The following is a 19431-nucleotide window of genomic DNA, read 5'->3' as shown; positions in this document are numbered from 1 at the left end:
TGAAGTACAAAAACAATTCATCTTATTTTTAGTGTGAATTAGAAAATAGTTTGGGGGGCCACCTGGCACCCTATCAGGAGCAGGATTTGGCCCGCAGGCCTTAAATTGCTTAAATTGAGTATCACTGGTTTCAGGAGATCGGACGAGCATAAAGGGGTGTTCCCATAAACAATTATATAATTCATCAGAAGTCTGATCTGACATGAACTGAGAGCCAGTGATGCTAAAACTGGTGTGATATGGTCTTGAACTCCACCTCTTCCTGTACGGGGATGTACACTGAGGACACTTCATGAGATAATCAGAGCAGACGAACAGGCAGACCGAGAGATGTTCTACCTGAACATGGATCACTTGTTGGTGTTGATGCTGTTGTTGTGGAGCTCAGGTAGGACTTTAAAGATGATGTGATATTATTCAAATATTGATTTTGAGTAAACTAGAGAACAAACTGCTCACACACGCCACCATCAACACTGCACACACATTGTATGAAAGACTCAGGAGGACAAGACATAAAGGGACAAAAGACATTTGTTAATATTTAAGTTATAATCTTTCAAAAGCTGATTCTATTTTTAGTCAATTATTGTCCCTGCAACATCCAGCCATGCCGTCAAAAACAATATTTAGATTCAGTAATTACCTCAGATGGGACCATTTGGTTCATGTACAAATGTCTCACAAATATACAAATATACGACACAAATATAAAAAATATCACCCCGCACAATTTTTGATGATAATGTTTGTGCTAAAAGTTTTCAAAGTTTGAATTCAAAACTTATAAGGAAACCAAAAGTAATTGACAGCTTCAAGCTTCCTGCAGAGACCAACAGAAACTGATAATCTTTGGGTTTTGTACTGTTGGTGGGACAGAGCAAGGCTTTTACAGAGAGCACAATTTTCTCAATTTACTTACTTAGAATTAGCATCAATTAGCTGATAGTAACAGCCCCCATCGGCCTGTTGTCATGATAAACAGAAACCATAGTCGTATAATCTATAACATGTCAGTTGCTTCTTATCAAATGCAAGATTACTAGTTTGAAAGTTGACTTCATGACCACAGAGTATTTTTGATGGACCAATTTTAAAATGGACAACAACAAAAAGAAAAAACAATAAAACTGCTGGGGGGTGGATGGGTCCCTCAAACAATTGATTTCCGTGCGGGAGTCCTTTTCACTTTCCGTGTGGTTGTCTGTTCTTTCTTTTTTTTTTTACACCTTACCATTTGCCACTTTTGACTTTGTTGCCTAGTCCTAACTATCGTGACAGTGTGTGAACTGTATCAAGGAGCAGAGGATACCTGAAATGTCATAAGTAGTTGCGATGAGTGAAAAAGTGACAAACCAGTGACAACTACTGTTTAATTGTTGCTATCTTAACCTTCCAAACTGTGATTATTGTTTTAATCTGTATTTTGTCCTGTTTTTCTCCCTCAGGACTCTGGGGTGAAGAAAAACACAACTCAAAAGGTAAACAGAGAAAGAAAAGAGAAAAAGAATCATTAAAGCAAAATGAGCAAGTATAATGAACATTTTATAGTACATTTTATATGCTTTACACACTTTTTCTTATATATATTTTAGGCTTTGTTCATGTATATTGCATACATTTTGACAACTGAATATTTTTTTTTGATCTTGGCATTTCCAACTCAGCTCCCACAGTGTCTAAAATTCAGTGTAAAAAAATGTTACATTTATACTGCTAAGTGGAAAAAATGTGCCAGTGAAAACCATTCAAACTGTCATTTTTGATCCCACAGCCATCAAAGCATAAAATATGAATTGTATTATATCTGGGTGTCTTTCTGGGCTTTTGACTTGGAATTTGGAGTCATTGACATAACCCAGGCTGTGATAGTAAACAAACAAACAAAAAAAACAAAAAAAAATAATGATAATGGGTTTTTTTTTTTGTTACAACTGGTGAACCAGGTAATCAAAAAATATAGTGGTATCATGACAAAAAACTGACATTTATGGGATTAAAATTCTTAAAGCTAATGAATATTTGGTATTTATTATTAGATTTGTTGTTGGTTAAAATATAAGCCCAGAGAGAAGTAAATAATATTAATGTATAATATATTTTTAAAGCTGGATTTGGAAAAGCACATTTTGTGCACAGAGCTTCATGAGCGTGTTTAATATATTAAAGCTGGCCCTAGGGGTTAAATCCCTTTCTTTACCAAAGATTGTCTTTGTTTTTGTTCAGAGTCGGTCAGGTTGGTGGGAGGAGCCAGTCGCTGTGCAGGAATGCTGGAAATTAAACATCTTGGAGAATGGAGACCAGTGAGCGAAATTAATATTCGCGTTGACTGGACTCCATCGCATGTAGTTGTTGTGTGTGGTGAGCTGGATTGCGGCTCTGCTCTTTCTGTGGAATTGATTGCGGGGATTCTCACGCAGTCCTGTGTGGGTGATCAGTCTGCTCTGTGTGTTTCGTCATGGTGGTTCTGCTGCGAGTCAGTGTGTAGAACCAGGGATATCCTCATCCATTTTTAACCTCACTTGCTCAGGTAAGCCGACACATTCTCATTCCTAACTTGTGAAATATCAATGATCTGATACCCTAAATGGTGGGTCAATTTATGCAAGTTGCATGCATTGAATCTTTCCAAAATAAACATGCGTTTTCACAATAACAAATGGACTGTTTCCACTCATTAAATGTAAATAGTCTCTTTTCAAAATTTAACTTAGAATGTAGGTTAAAAAACAAACAAAAACAAACAAAAACAAAAAGCCCCCACCACTTTATACTACAAAATTATGTGGTTACACTCAACATGCATAATCAGCCAAAAAAAAAGTTGACAAGGCTGATAAGAGCTGATCAGTGCCAACAGTGTGGGAAACACTCGGGCACCAGACACTCACAGATGGCCCGGTATTGACCAAAGGCCATTTATTGGCTTGGTGTGTTAGGGGGCCCATAAATTTGAGTTGCGATGTTATTAATGATCTGTTTTTTTTTTTAAATTTTGTTTTTTTGAATCACTGAATTTTTGTTTCATGACACCTTTTATTTTGGGTCTGGCATATTTTCTGTTTCAGTTTTACCTCATGTTATCTCTCCAGAATCTGTCAGATTGGTAAATGGGTCTGGACGGTGCTCAGGCAGACTGGAGGTGAAGTCTAACCAGTCCAACCACTGGTCCTCAGTGTGTGAAAGCTGACTTTGACCAGCAGGATGCAGAGGTGGTCTGTCGGGAGCTCGGCTGTGGGTCTCCTTCACTCTACCAGGGGGCGCTCTATGGGGAAGTGGAGACTCCAATGTGGTCTGAAGAGCTCCAGTGTGGAGGCCATGAGTCTAGTCTCATGGACTGTGCAATCTCAGGCCCAGCTAGAAACACCTGCTCACCTGGCAAAGCTGTTGGACTCACCTGTTTAGGTAGAAGAGAAGCTGCAGCTTTGATTTGGCTCATTTCTGCTCTAATGAACTCACTTTATCCTGTTAATTCTAAGTCTCTTGTTTCTGTTCAGATCCTGTCAGGTTGGTAAGAGGAAACAGTCGCTGTGAGGGTAACCTGGAGGTGGAACAGGAACACATGTGGAATTGGGTTGATGACTTGACCCTGAAGGAAGCAGATGTTGCCTGTAGAGAGCTGGGCTGTGGCTCTGCTGTTTCTGTCGGACGGCATTAAGAGATCCTCAGAGAACACTGTGTGGGTCATCGAGTCTGACTGTGTTCAGTCAGGATCTGTTCTCAGGGAATGTGCACTTTCAAATGCTTCTTCAGTGTTTGTACATCTCACCTGCTCAGGTAAGCCCATCAGTGTATACAGCTCGTTCTCATTCTGAAGTTGTCAAAAACCACAGTTTTGCCAGTGCTGAGGAATAAGATCTCAATGCCAAAAGTCATTTTTCGCGTCTGCATGATACGCTGTTGGACAGAGTCAGCTGAGAACACAGCTGGACAGAACTGGTCACAGTGTTTATAACATGCCAGGGGACAGCGCCTGACTCTGCAACATGACGTGGATGGGCAGCGTCACCTCAGAATGTGGCTGGACAGAACCTGTGGGTAACAGTGTAATATAAGGAGCATGATGCTGCCACTGGGTGGGAGGGGAGGTGTATTGGTCCAACATTGATGTTTTTTCTAAACCTCACTATGTGCCTCCTTCCCCGAGTCCATCTGTGCCAGCATTTGCATTTGTTGACATCCCGGCGTTGGTTGCGATGTGCTTTTGTTGTGTCATCATCAAAACCACATGCAGCGTAATCCCAGCATGTGCTTGTGCTGACATCACTGGAGTGGCATCCCGGAGGCAAACAGCAGAAGCAGAAGGATACCTTAAGTGTAAAACATAGACGTGGAAATCTACTGCAAAGTGGCAACATGTGATGACTTCATTCGTCAATAAAAAAAATCAATTGCAATAGCCAGGTTTCAGCCTTAACAGGGCAGTCACTAGGCATATTTAGAACATACAATTTTATACTTTGCACTCAAATGTCAAGAGTTGGACCTGAATTGATCAACAACACTACTGAATAGCCACATATATTGCTTTTTAACTGAAAAGTCTGGTTTGGGGGTTGATATACTCTTTAAGTTTAGTGATAATATCATATCATTGGACCCGAGGTCTGCTGCTTTTTTGTGTCCATTGTCTTTTTTTTGTCTCGATTTTATCTTCTATTATCTCTCCAGAATCTGTCAGACTGGTTAATGGGCCTAGTCTGTGCTCAGGCAGACTGGAGGTGAAGTCTAAACCAGTCCAACCACTGGTCCTCAGTGTGTGAAGCTGACTTTGACCAGCAGGATGCAGAGGTGGTCTGTCGGTCGGGAGCTCGGCTGTGGGTCTCCTTTACTCTACCAGGGGGCGCTCTATGGTGAAATGGAGGCTCCAATGTGGACTGAAGAGTTCCAGTGTGGAGGCCATGAGTCTGCTCTCATGGACTGTGCAATCTCAGGTCCAGCTAGAAACACCTGCTCACCTGGCAAAGCTGTTGGACTCACCTGTTTAGGTAGAAGAGAAGCTGCAGCTTTGATATGGTTGTTTCTGTTGTAATGAAACTCAAGTTATCCTTCTGATGTTGAGTCTATTTTTTTCTGTTCAGATCCTGTCAGGTTGGTGGGGAGGAGACAGTCGTTGTGCAGGTTACCTGGAGGTGAAACAGGGAGACTGGAAACCAGTGAGTGATTTCACTGGACCCTGAAAGAAGCAGCCTTTGCATGTAGAGCTCTGTACTGTGGCTCTGCTGTTTCTAGAACGGAGAGAGTACATAAACCGAAATTGGTTTAACTCATGCTGACTGTGTCCCGTTTGGATCTCCCCGAGAGATACTGCAAAACATTAAACTACTCTCCCTTCAACTTGAATCTCACACCTGCTCTCAGGTAAACTCATCAGTGACATCATTATGACAGTATTGTTTTAATAATAATGAATGAATAGTAATGTGACTTTCTCTGTCGTAGGGGTTACGGTTACATGCACACCAACATTCCACTGTTATTCCAAATATTACACTACTGTGAATTTGATGAGCATCATGCAGACAGCATATTCTGATTAGATTCTCCAAATTAGACTATTTTCCAAATTTAGCATGTTCCAAATAAAGGAATATGCTGGTATTGTTTGGGTTTTAGGAGCATTATTTGGGCAGCTCATTTGGAATATGCATTGTTTTTACTGCAGTTTGCGACACACAGCTTGTTGTCTATTTATGGTGGGCTCTGTGTGTTGTCATAGCAACACCTTCTCATCCTAGTCATCACATATTGCAGCTTTCCACCACCATCCTTTGGTGTTATGCTGTTACACCTAAAGCACTGACAAAGCTGTCCAATTTTAGGAGTTTAAAATGAGAATGGGCTGGTCATGGATATGTTGCACATAAACCAGCTCGCCAATAGTTTGTAAAGCTGTGATTAAGATGCATGCCCAAAAGAAAAGCATTCATTTCTGGTTGGAGGAAGAAACACTTGGGAAAAAGGAGACTGAAAGAATTGCATGGTCCAAGATGTCTGCCACCAGTGGGAAACAGAAAAAAAACTAATTTGATGCAAAGAAGCAAGAAGACAATCAGCTCCATTTTTTCTTTTCCATATTATAACAAAATAAAAAAATATTGGGGCATGTTTAACTGAGTAATATTCGTGAAATACTCATTTCTTTTAGCCATGTAAACAGCTTAGTAATATTGTCCTTTTTGGAATAAGGGCAAAAACCCTGCATAATTTGTGTGTGTGTAAATGTACTCCATGACAGTCAGTGTGTTGGTTTTGAACTGTAAAGTTATCCAGGATAGGGATTGATCAATATGGTGTATTCAGGGCAGATTCTAATACCGATTATTTATAATCAGGGAGACAGCTAAGCAATTTTTGAACTGATGTACATTTATAGCAAAATTTAGACACAAACTCACGAATGCCATTATGGAGCTTTGTGTAAATGCTTTTAACCATCCTATATTTATTTAAATGTTACAAAACAGAGTGAGGTTGGGGATGCAGAAGGCGAGAATATGGACTGAAGTTTTGAATCAATCCAAAAGGTTTTTTTGAATATTGAACTGTTTAATTTTCTGGTTTATTAGTAACTTGTAGAGGAACTTCTAAAGGCTGATTTATAGCCGTACTTAGCTCTCCCTGCATTAATTTGCTGAATAATCACACAGATGACTTCCCCACTGGGAAAACTCACTGAAGTTGATATCATATATATGCAGAAATATGACGAACAAAACTAAAAGTTTGGTTGATGATAATAAAACTTTAGATTTTTTATAATCCACCCACTGCATTGTCAAATGTTAGCTGACATGCAACTTGTTATATGGTATAAGGGCATGATGATTATTAGTTGCTGTCCACGCAGAGTGCCAAACATCAGAGCAAAAGTAGCACATTTTTTAATTAACTTATTTTTATCAGCTGTTGGAATTAACGATTCATACATTACAAATGTACAGTCTCGATAATTGTAAAAAATGCTGAATATTGCTGTTAATAATCGGTCAGTCAGTTTTTCAGGAGTCTTTTTTGAATCTGACCTTTTGTGTTTACAGAGCTGCTGCTTCAGCCTAACATCTCTGTGTCCTTCCCCATGGACGGGGTCTCCCAGGCACAGCTGCAGGGGTTTCAGGTGATCCGGGCTCGAACTTCACCATCAGCTGCGCAGTCGAGCCCGAGTACCCAGGAGGCCTTTTCCTGCTCACTTTGAACTCCTCCAACTCAGCACAAAACTACATCCAGCCCGCTGTCAATCACTCTGCCAATTTCCTGTTTCCTTCAGCAGAGCTCACCCATCAAGGAACTTACAGCTGTGACTACATTTTGCCTCATAACCTCTCGTTTAAAAGCCATCTTCTGTCTCTCACCGTCTTAGGTAAGTTGACGAAAGAAGAGAAACTAAATATCATACTGACTGTTTACATGCAAGCGTGGAAAAGACAGTTCTTTCAAACGGTCTGGAAATGATCAGCTGTCTGTTGTTGTGTCCGTACGTGTAAAGCTAACTTAATGCAGAAGTAAGAGACTGGCCTGCATTATATAGCCCATTATTGCCCTTGCCTGCCATCTTCGTCTTCTTGTGATATGCTGAGATATATTCACGAAAAATGGGATGCACGAAAAAAAAAAAAAATCATGTAGCTCCAGCCATGGCTACCACTGGTGTGGAGGCATAAAAGGCTAAATATCAGGAGGATCAACTGTGTTCAGAACAGGAAACACTTTACCGAGTAGACAGAGAGATCAGTGACACAACATATATGAACAAATGCAATTTAAGATATTAAATTTATCAGATGCATTTAATATGAACTAAATATTAAGTGTATGGTTTAAGAGATAACTCTTTGTGAGACGAAGTCAAGTGACTCCATGTCATAGTGATTCTGAGAGAGTTCAGGTCACTACAGTTTAATGGGAGCTGTTATTTTCACACTTACTGACATGACTGTCTGTGTGTTTCATAATCAGATTCAACACCTTTTATCATCAAAGCGGTCGTCCTGTTGCTGACTCTGGCCTTGGTGAACGCTGCCATGTATATCTACTGCAAGGTACAGACACAAGTCTTGTCATGTTGTTTATTGGACAAACTAAAATGAAACTCATTCTGTGTTTACTGAACCAAAGACAGGAGTGACACATCTGTGTGCTGTCATGTCTCTCCAGGCCAGCAGGAGGCAGAATACGGCTACACAGGAAAACATTTGAGCTGGATTATTATAACTAGGGTCCTTCTACAGCTGAAGGAGGGCCGATTGAAGAGGAAGGACCTCAGAGAGCAGAGTAGTTCCTTTAAGGAGTTCATATCTATAGACTATGGATTTTATATACATGTTTTCTTAAAATAATGAGGCTGGTATTTTTTTTTTTTTTGCGCAGGTTCTTTCCTATTTGCTTTACATATAAAATTAAGATACATTCATTTCAAATATTGTAACCATCTTTGTCTACATACTTCCTGCTTCCTTTTTTTTGTCAAATGTTTCTGACAACGATAATCATGGTGATGGTGCCAAAAAAAATATGCATCTGAAAAACATTTTTTTTTTTTTTTTTTTTTTCCAGAAATCATGACCTGGTTGCACAAGATAATCCACAAATCTTGATGTGAGCAGTTTCATAAAGGAGCTATTTCCTTTCTACTGAACTTTACCCACCAACCATCATATCATGCAGAATAAAGTGTGTATGTACTTATGGAAAAGAAGTTTGTGTCCATGACAACATGAGATGTAAACAATAATGGCGCCCTCTTCTGCTCAGCTATAATTGTGTCAATTTTGTATTTGAGAAATGTATTGACTCTTGTGATGAAAGCTTTTGTTTTTTCTATCAACAATGATTTGCTTATACCATACTTTTATATTGCTTTGTCCATTGCATATTTGAAATAAACGTTCCAATCAATCAATATATCAATCAGTTTTACTTCATTTTAAATGTCGGGTATTTACCAGATGTTGACTACTATGACTAAGATCCTATAATACTGTAAATGTATCACCATTATCTACTGTCTTTCAAGAAAATAAAACCATTTAATGAAAACTGTGGAAGTCTGTAAATGAGCTGATTTTCAATGGTTTGCAGGAATTTGGCGTAATTTTATTTTTTTTTTTTAATATATATATTTTTTTGCCCACCAGAAGGAGGCCTTGGTCATGACCCACTATCTTATTATTACCAGAGGAGATCTGATAATTACCACAATGAATGTATTAATTATTACATTTGGGTGCATGGCAGAGTTTATCTACGAAGGAGAGTTTGCTGTCTGACCCTCATCACTGAGTATTTCCCCCAAATTACATGCAAGAACACGTGATGGAGATCAGACCATGTCATGTTGAGCTGGATTAAGGATGCCCTCTATTATCAGAACAGAAAGTTTGACTCAAAAGTGTGAAAACTTACTTATACAATGTTGTTAGAAAACGTAAGGATTGTTTTCTGACTTTCATCCGGTCAAAGATCAGAATGAACCCACCCACTCTGTAGCTTGCACCTAGAACAATTTTATTGACCAACACACAATGTTTTGGTCCATCTCAGGATAGGTTTTCCAATACATCTGTCCCTCAATAGAAGCAAAAAATGCTAAAAAAGTATTATTTCCTTTCAAAGTTCGCCAGCATTAGCACCCAGAAAACATTTCGGCCTCCTAACACTTGACCTGACAATATCCCAAAATCACCTATGTTGGCTAATCACAGGGTTTAGTCTCACTGTCTTGCCAATCAATATTAAGTGAGCAAATAAATTATTTGTGTTTGTGTCTGCATATCTGTGTTTTCATTTGAGAAACAAAGTGGCATCATGAGAAAAAGTGTGACATTCAAAGGTTTAAAACTCTCAAAATGAATGAGAATTTGATTTTTAATATGGACTGATGTTGGTTAAAGAATTAACTCAATGGAAGCAGAAAATAATGTTGATGTGTAATATTTTTTTAAGCTTGGTTTGAAAAGCATATTTTTGTGAGCAGAGTGATTTCTGGCTGTTTGTGTTTCTGGTTACTGTGTTCTCACCCTTCTGTGTTTCTGTGCTGCCTTTCCCTCTTATGCCCTTCTGCACACCTGCCCCACATCAGCCTCGTTAGTCCTTCACTGCTCCTCAGTTTCTCTCAGCCAATCAGCTCGCTGCCCGCTCTCCTAATCACCTTATTCCCCTCACCTGAGCTCATCTGCCCTTTTCTCCACCTGCACTTCATCCCCCTCGTCAGATTAGCATATAATCCTGCATTTATGTGGTGTTGAAGTAATTGGACAAATTAAGTTCCTTAATGGGAAAATTTACAAGAAAACCATCAAACTGTAACAACAAATCAGAAAGTCTGAAAAGGATTTTAGGACATTTCAAGGATTTTAGGATTTTTCTAAGAATTTAGGACATTTCTAGAATGTTAGGATCTTTCAAAGATTTTAGGATTTTACATCATTTCTATGATTTTAGAACAAATATTTTAGATTGTTTCTCAGTAATTTCTAGTATTTTAGGACACTTCTAGGACATTACTGGGATTTTAACACATTTCTAGGCTTAGTTAGCACCTTTATCAGGGGCACGGGGGATCCTCCAATGGCACTTATTTTTTAATAAACAAGCTCAATTTGATGCTGTTTTGTTCACTTTGTCTCCTTAAAGTACAAAAACAATTCATCTTCTTTTTTTAGTGTGAATTAGAAAATGGTTTGGGGGGCCACCTGGCACCCTATCAGGAGCAGGATTTGGCCCGCAGGCCTTAAATTGCTTAAATTGAGTATCACTGGTTTCAGGAGATCAGACGAGCATAAAGGGGTGTTCCCATTAACAATTTTATAATTCATCAGAAGTCTGATCTGACATGAACTGAGAGCCAGTGATGCTAAAACTGGTGTGATATGGTCCTGAACTCCACCTCTTCCTGTACGGGGATGTACACTGAGGACACTTCATGAGATAATCAGAGCAGACGAACAGGCAGACCGAGAGATGTTCTACCTGAACATGGATCACTTGTTGGTGTTGATGCTGTTGTTGTGGAGCTCAGGTAGGACTTTAAAGATGATGTGATATTATTCAAATATTGATTTTGAGTAAACTAGAGAACAAACTGCTCACACACGCCACCATCAACACTGCACACACATTGTATGAAAGACTCAGGAGGACAAGACATAAAGGGACAAAAGACATTTGTTAATATTTAAGTTATAATCTTTCAAAAGTGATTTTTTTTAGTCAATTATTGTCCCTGCAACATCCAGCCATGCCGTCAAAAACAATATTTAGATTCAGTAATTACCTCAGATGGGATCATTTGGTTCATGTACAAATGTCTCACAAATATACAAATATACGACACAAATATAAAAAATATCACCCCGCACAATTTTTGATGATAATGTTTGTGCTAAAAGTTTTCAAAGTTTGAATTCAAAACTTATAAGAAACCAAAAGTAATCGACAGCTTCGAGCTTCCTGCAGAGACCAACAGAAACTGATAATCTTTGGGTTGCGGACTGTTGGTGGGACAGAGCAAGGCTTTTACAGAGAGAAGAACAATTTTCTTACTTTACTTAGCATCTATCATTAGCGTCTGATAGTAACAGCCCCATCGGCCTGATTTATGGTAAAAAACATATCGTATAATCTATAACATAGATCAGTTGCTTCTTATCAAATGCAAGATTACTAGTATGATCCTCCCTGAGTATGAGTATGAGTATTATGTTTGATGGACCAATTTTAATGGACAACAACAAAAAGAAAACACAATAAACTGCTGGGGGGTGGATGGGTCCCTCAAACATCAATTGATTTCCGTGCGGGAGTCCCACTTTCCGTGTGGTTGTCTGTTCTTTTTTTTTTTTAAACCTTATATTTGCACTTTACTTTGTTGCTATCCTAACTATCGTGACAGTGTGCTTCTGTATCAAGGAGCAAGGATACCTGAAATGTCATAAGTAGACCACGATGAGTGAAAATGTTTGATGACAAACCAGTGACAACTGGACTATTTAATTGTTGCTATCTTAACCTTCCAAACTGGATTATTGTTTTAATCTGTTTCTGTCCTGTTTTTCTCCTCAGGACTCCGGGGTGAAGAAAAACACAACTCAAAAGGTAAACAGAGAAAGAAAAGAGAAAAAGAATCATTAAAGCAAAATGAGCAAGTATAATGAACCCCAAAGGATACTGTACATTTTATATGCTTTACACACTTTTTTTTATATATATTTTTGGCTTTGTTCATGTATATTGCAATACATTTGACAAAACTGAATATTTTTGTTTGATCTTGGAATTTCCAACTCAGCTCCCACAGTAAGTCTAAAATTCAGTGTAAAAAAATGTTACATTCATACTGCTAAGTGGAAAAAATGTGCCAGTGAAAACCATTTAAACTGTAATTTTTGATCCCACAGCCATCAAAGCATAAAATATGAATTGTATTATATCTGGGTGTCTTTCTGGGCTTTTGACTTGGAATTTAGAGTCATTGACATAACCCAGGCTGTGATAGTAAACAAAACAAACAAACAAAAATAATAACAAAAAAAAATAATAATGATAAATGGGTTTTTTATTTGTTTTTTTAATCAAAAAATATAGTGGTATCATGACAAAAAACCTGACATTTATGGGATTAAAATTCTTAAAGCTAATGAATATTTGGTATTTATTATTAGATTTGTTGTTGGTTAAAATATAAGCCCAGAGAGAAGTAAATAATATTAATGTATAATATTTTTTAAAGCTGGATTTGGAAAAGCACATTTTGTGCACAGAGCTTTATGAGTGTGTTTAATATTAAAGCTGGCCCTAGGGGTTAAATCCCTTTCTTTACCAAAGATTGTCTTTGTTTTTGTTCAGAGTCGGTCAGGTTGGTGGGAGGAGCCAGTCGCTGTGCAGGAATGCTGGAAATTAAACATCTTGGAGAATGGAGACCAGTGAGCGAAATTAAGATTCACGCTCACTGGACTCCATCGCATGTAGTTGTTGTGTGTGGTGAGCTGGATTGCGGCTCTGATGTTTCTGTGGAATTGATTGCGGGATTCTCACGCAGTCCTGTGTGGGTGATCCGTCCGTTCTGTGTTCGTCATGGTCTGCTGCGAGTCAGTGTGTAGAACCAGGGATCTCCTCATCCATTTTTAACCTCACTTGCTCAGGTAAGCCGACACATTCTCATTCCTAACTTGTGAAATATCAATGATCTGATACCCTAAATGGTGGGTCAATTTATGCAAGTTGCATGCATTGAATCTTTCCAAAATAAACATGCGTTTTCACAACAAATGGACTGTTTCCACTCATTAAATGTAAATAGTCTCTTTTCAAAATTTAACTTAGAATGTAGGTTAAAAAACAAACAAACAAACAAAAACAAAAAGCCCCCACCACTTTATACTACAAAATTATGTGGTTACACTCAACATGCATAATCAGCCAAAAAAAAGTTGACAAGGCTGATAAGAGCTGATCAGTGCCAACAGTCTGGGAAACACTCGGGCACCAGACACTCACAGATGGCCCGGTATTGACCAAAGGCCATTTATTGGCTTGGTGTGTTAGGGCCCATAAATTTGAGTTGCGATGTTATTAATGCTCTGTTTATTTTTTTTTAAATTGTGTGAATCACTGAATTTTTGTTTCATGACACCTTTTATTTTGGGTCTGGCATATTTTCTGTTTCAGTTTTACCTCATGTTATCTCTCCAGAATCTGTCAGATTGGTAAATGGGTCTGGACGGTGCTCAGGCAGACTGGAGGTGAAGTCGCTAACCAGTCCAACCACTGGTCCTCAGTGTGTGAAGCTGACTTTGACCAGCAGGATGCAGAGGTGGTCTGTCGGGAGCTCGGCTGTGGGTCTCCTTTACTCTACCAGGGGGCGCTCCATGGGGAAGTGGAGACTCCAATGTGGTCTGAAGAGCTCCAGTGTGGAGGCCATGAGTCTAGTCTCATGGACTGTGCAATCTCAGGCCCAGCTAGAAACACCTGCTCACCTGGCAAAGCTGTTGGACTCACCTGTTTAGGTAGAAGAGAAGCTGCAGCTTTGATTTGGCTCATTTCTGCTCTAATGAAACTCACTTTATCCTGTTAATTCTAAGTCTCTTGTTTCTGTTCAGATTCTGTCAGGTTGGTAAGAGGAAACAGTCGCTGTGAGGGTAACCTGGAGGTGGAACAGAAACACATGTGGAATTGGGTTGATGACTTGACCCTGAGGAAGCAGATGTTGCCTGTAGAGAGCTGGGCTGTGCTCTGCTGTTTCTGTCGGACGGCATAAGAGATCCTCAGAGAACACTGTGTGGGTCATCGAGTCTGACTGTGTTCAGTCAGGATCTGCTCTCAGGGAATGTGCAATTTCAAATGCTTCTACAGTGTTTGTACATCTCACCTGCTCAGGTAAGCCCATCAGTGTATACAGCTCGTTCTCATTCTGAAGTTGTCAAAAACCACAGTTTTGCCAGTGCTGAGGAATAAGATCTCAATGCCAAAAGTCATTTTTCGCGTCTGCATGATACGCTGTTGGACAGAGTCAGCTGAGAACACAGCTGGACAGAACTGGTCACAGTGTTATAACATGCCAGGGGACAGCGCCTGACTCTGCAACATGACGTGGATGGGCAGCGTCACCTCAGAATGTGGCTGGACAGAACCTGTGGGTAACAGTGTAATATAAGGAGCATGATGCTGCCACTGGGTGGGAGGGGAGGTGTATTGGTCCAACATTGATGTTTTTTCTAAACCTCACTATGTGCCTCCTTCCCCGAGTCCATCTGTGCCAGCATTTGCATTTGTTGACATCCCGGCGTTGGTTGCCATGTGCTTTTGTTGTGTCATCAAAACCACATGCAGCGTAATCCCAGCATGTGCTTGTGCTGACATCACTGGTGTGGCATCCCGGGAGGCAAACAGCAGAAGCAGAAAGATACCTTAAGTGTAAAACATAGACGTGGAAATCTACTGCAAAGTGGCAACATGTGATGACTTCATTCGCCAATAAAAAAATTCAATTGCAATAGCCAGGTTTCAGCCTTAACAGGGCAGTCACTAGGCATATTTAGAACATACAATTTTAATACTTTGCACTCAAATGTCAAGAGTTGGACCTGAGTTGATCAACAACACTACTGAATAGCCACATATATTGCTTTTTAACTGAAAAGTCTGGTTTGGGGGTTGATATACTCTTTAAGTTTAGTGATAATATCATATCATTGGACCCGAGGTCTGCTGCTTTTTTGTGTCCATTGTCTTTTATTTGTCTCGATTTTATCTTCTATTATCTCTCCAGAATCTGTCAGACTGGTTAATGGGCCTAGTCTGTGCTCAGGCAGACTGGAGGTGAAGTCTAAAAAGTCCAACCACTGGTCCTCAGTGTGTGAAGCTGACTTTGACCAGCAGGATGCAGAGGTGGTCTGTCGGGAGCTCGGCTGTGGGTCTCCTTTACTCTACCAGGGGGCGCTCTATGGTGAAATGGAGGCTCCAATGTGGACTGAAGAGTTCCAGTGTGGAGGCCACAGTCTGCTCTCATGGACTGTGCAATCTCAGGTCCAGCTAGAAACACCTGCTCACCTGGCAAAGCTGTTGGACTCACCTGTTTAGGTAGAAGAGAAGCTGCAGCTTTGATATGGTTGTTTCTGTTGTAATGAAACTCAAGTTATCCTTCTAATGTTGAGTCTATTTTTTTCTGTTCAGATCCTGTCAGGTTGGTGGGAGGAGACAGTCGTTGTGCAGGTTACCTGGAGGTGAAACAGGGAGACTGGAAACCAGTGAGTGACTTTCACTGGACCCTGAAAGAAGCAGCCTTTGCATGTAGAGCTCTGTACTGTGGCTCTGCTGTTTCTGTAGAACGGAGAGAGTACATGATCCGTCATCTGGGGTTTAGTCATGCTGACTGTGTCCCGTTTGGATCTCCCCGGAGATACTGCAAAACATTAAACTACTCTCCCTTCAACTTGAATCTCACCTGCTCAGGTAAACTCATCAGTGACATCATTATGACAGTATTGTTTTAATAATAATGAATGAATAGTAATGTGACTTTTCTCTGTCGTAGGGGTTACGGTTACATGCACACCAACATTCCACTGTTATTCCAAATATTACACTACTGTGAATTTGATGAGCATCATGCAGACAGCATATTCTGATTAGATTCTCCAAATTAGACTATTTTCCAAATTTAGCATGTTCCAAATAAAGGAATATGCTGGTATTGTTTGGGTTTTAGGAGCATTATTTGGGCAGCTCATTTGGAATATGCATTGTTTTTACTGCAGTTTGCGACACAAAGCTTGTTGTCTGTTTATGGTGGGCTCTGTGTGTTGTCATAGCAACACCTTCTCATCCTAGTCATCACATATTGCAGCTTTCCACCACCATCCTTTGGTGTTATGCTGTTACACCTAAAGCACTGACAAAGCTGTGCAATTTTAGGAGTTTAAAATGAGAATGGGCTGGTCATGGATATGTTGCACATAAACCAGCTCGCCAATAGTTTGTAAAGCTGTGATTAAGATGCATGCCCAAAAGAAAAGCATTCATTTCTGGTTGGAGGAAGAAACACACTTGGGAAAAAGGAGACTGAACTTGCATGGTCCAAGATGTCTGCCACCAGTGGGAAACAGAAAAAAATACTAATCTGATGCAAAGAAGCAAGAAGACAATCAGCTCCATTTTTTTCTTTTCCATATTTTAACAAAATAAAAATATTGGGGCATGTTTAGCTGAGTAATGCCATTATGCCATTATGGAGCTTTGTGTCACAAATTTTGTGTCTATTTAATTAAATGTTACAAAACAGAGTAAGGTTGGGGGGATGCAGAAGGCGCGAATATATGGACTGAAGTTTTGAATCAATCCAAAAGGTTTTTTTGAATATTGAACTGTTTAATTTTCTGGTTTATTAGTAACTTGTATAGGAACTTCTCTAAAGGCTGATTTATAGCCGCACTTAGCTCTCCCTGCATTAATTTGCTGAATAATCACACAGATGACTTCCCCACTGGGAAAACTCACTGAAGTTGATATCATATATGCAGAAATATGACGAACAAAACTAAAAGTTTGGTTGATGATAATAAACTTTTGATTTTTTATAATCCACCCACTGCATTGTCAAATGTTAGCTGACATGCAACTTGTTATATGGTATAAGGGCATGATTATTAGTTGCTGTCCACGCAGAGTGCCAAACATCAGAGCAAAAGTAGCACATTTTTGAATTAACTTATTATTTTTATCAGCTGTTGGAATTAACGATTAATAAATTACAAATGTACAGTCTCGATAATTGTAAAAAATGCTGAATATTGCTGTTAATAATCGGTCAGTCAGTTTTTCAGGAGTCTTTTTTGAATCTGACCTTTTGTGTTTACAGAGCTGCTGCTTCAGCCTAACATCTCTGTGTCCTTCCCCATGGACGGGGTCTCCCAGGCACAGCTGCAGGGGTTTCAGGTGATCCGGGGCTCCAACTTCACCATCAGCTGCTCAGTCGAGCCCGAGTACCCAGGAGGCCTTTTCCTGCTCACTTTGAACTCCTCCAACTCAGCACAAAACTACATCCAGCCCGCTGTCAATCACTCTGCCAATTTCCTGTTTCCTTCAGCAGAGCTCACCCATCAAGGAACTTACAGCTGTGACTACATTTTGCCTCATAACCTCTCGTTTAAAAGCCATCTTCTGTCTCTCACCGTCTTAGGTAAGTTGACGAAAGAAGAGAAACTAAATATCATACTGACTGTTTACATGCAAGCGTGGAAAAGATAGTTCTTTCAAACGGTCTGGAAATGATCAGCTGTCCGTGTGTCCGTACGTGTAAAGCTAACTTAATGCAGAAGTAAGAGACTGGCCTGCATTATATAGCCCATTATTGCCCTTGCCTGCCATCTTCGTCTTCTTGTGATATGCTGAGATATATTCACGAAAATGGGATGCATGAAAAAAAAAAAATCATGTAGCTCCAGCCATGGCTACCACTGGTGTGGAGGCATAAAAGGCTAAATATCAGGAGGATCAACTGTGTTCAGAACAGGAAACACTTTACCGAGTAGACAGAGAGATCAGTGACACAACATATATGAACAAATGCAATTTAAGATATTAAATTCATCAGATGCATTTAATATGAACTAAATATTAAATGTATGGTTTAAGAGATAACTCTTTGTGAGACGAAGTCAAGTGACTCCATGTCATAGTGATTCTGAGAGAGTTCAGGTCACTACAGTTTAATGGGAGCTGTTATTTTCACACTTACTGACATGACTGTCTGTGTGTTTCATAATCAGATTCAACACCTTTTATCATCAAAGCGGTCGTCCTGTTGCTGACTCTGGCCTTGGTGAACGCTGCCATGTATATCTACTGCAAGGTACAGACACAAGTCTTGTCATGTTGTTTATTGGACAAACTAAACTAAACTTCTGTGTTTACTGAACCAAAGACAGGAGTGACACATCTGTGTGCTGTCATGTCTCTCCAGGCCAGCAGGAGGCAGAATACGGCTACACAGGAAAACATTGAGCTAGATTATTATAACTAGGGTCCTTCTACAGCTGAAGGAGGGCCGATTGAAGAGGAAGGACCTCAGAGAGCAGAGTAGTTCCTTTAAGGAGTTCATATCTATAGACTATGGATTTTATATACATGTTTCCTTAAAATAATGAGGCTGGTATTTTTTTATTTTTGCGAGGTTCTTTCCTATTTGCTTGTGTATAAAAAATTAGATACATTCATTTTAAATATTGTAACCATCCTTGTCTACATACTTCCTGCTTCCTTTTTGTCAAATGTTTCTGACAACGATAATCATGGTGATGGTGCCAAAAAAAATATGCATTTGAAAAACATTTTCAGAAATCATGACCTGGTTGCACAAGATAATCCACAGATCTTGATGTGAGCAGTTTCATAAAGGAGCTATTTCCTTTCTACTGAACTTTACCCACCAACCATCATATCATGCAGAATAAAGTGTGTATGTACTTATGGAAAAGAAGTTTGTGTCCATGACAACATGAGATGTAAACAATAATGGCGCCCTCTTCTGCTCAGCTATAATTGTGTCAATTTTGTATTTGAGAAATGTATTGACTCTTGTGATGAAAGCTTTTGTTTTTTCTATCAACAATGATTTGCTTATACCATACTTTTATATTGCTTTGTCCATTGCATATTTGAAATAAACGTTCCAATCAATCAATATATCAATCAGTTTTACTTCATTTTAAATGTCGGGTATTTACCAGATGTTGTACTATGACTAAGATCCTATAATACTGTAAATGTATCACCATTATCTACTGTCTTTCAAGAAAATAAAACCATTTAATGAACTGTGGAAGTCTGTAAATGAGCTGATTTTCAATGGTTTGTAGGAATTTGGCGTAATTTTATTTTATTTTTTTTAATATATATATTTTTGCCCACCAGAAGGAGGCCTTGGTCATGACCCAC

At 39.4% G+C, this 19431-nt stretch overlaps 1 pseudogene; it reads left to right on the top strand.

The window, feature by feature from the left end:
- Positions 1 to 330: 330 nt before the first annotated feature.
- Positions 331 to 19011, top strand: LOC121960106 (annotated as a pseudogene).
- The last annotated feature ends 420 nt before the right edge of the window (positions 19012 to 19431 follow it).

The sequence above is a fragment of the Plectropomus leopardus genome, chromosome 20 (assembly GCF_008729295.1).
Source record: "Plectropomus leopardus isolate mb chromosome 20, YSFRI_Pleo_2.0, whole genome shotgun sequence".
NCBI classification, from domain to species: domain Eukaryota; kingdom Metazoa; phylum Chordata; class Actinopteri; order Perciformes; family Serranidae; genus Plectropomus; species Plectropomus leopardus.
This window is presented reverse-complemented; position numbering and strand designations above follow the sequence as displayed.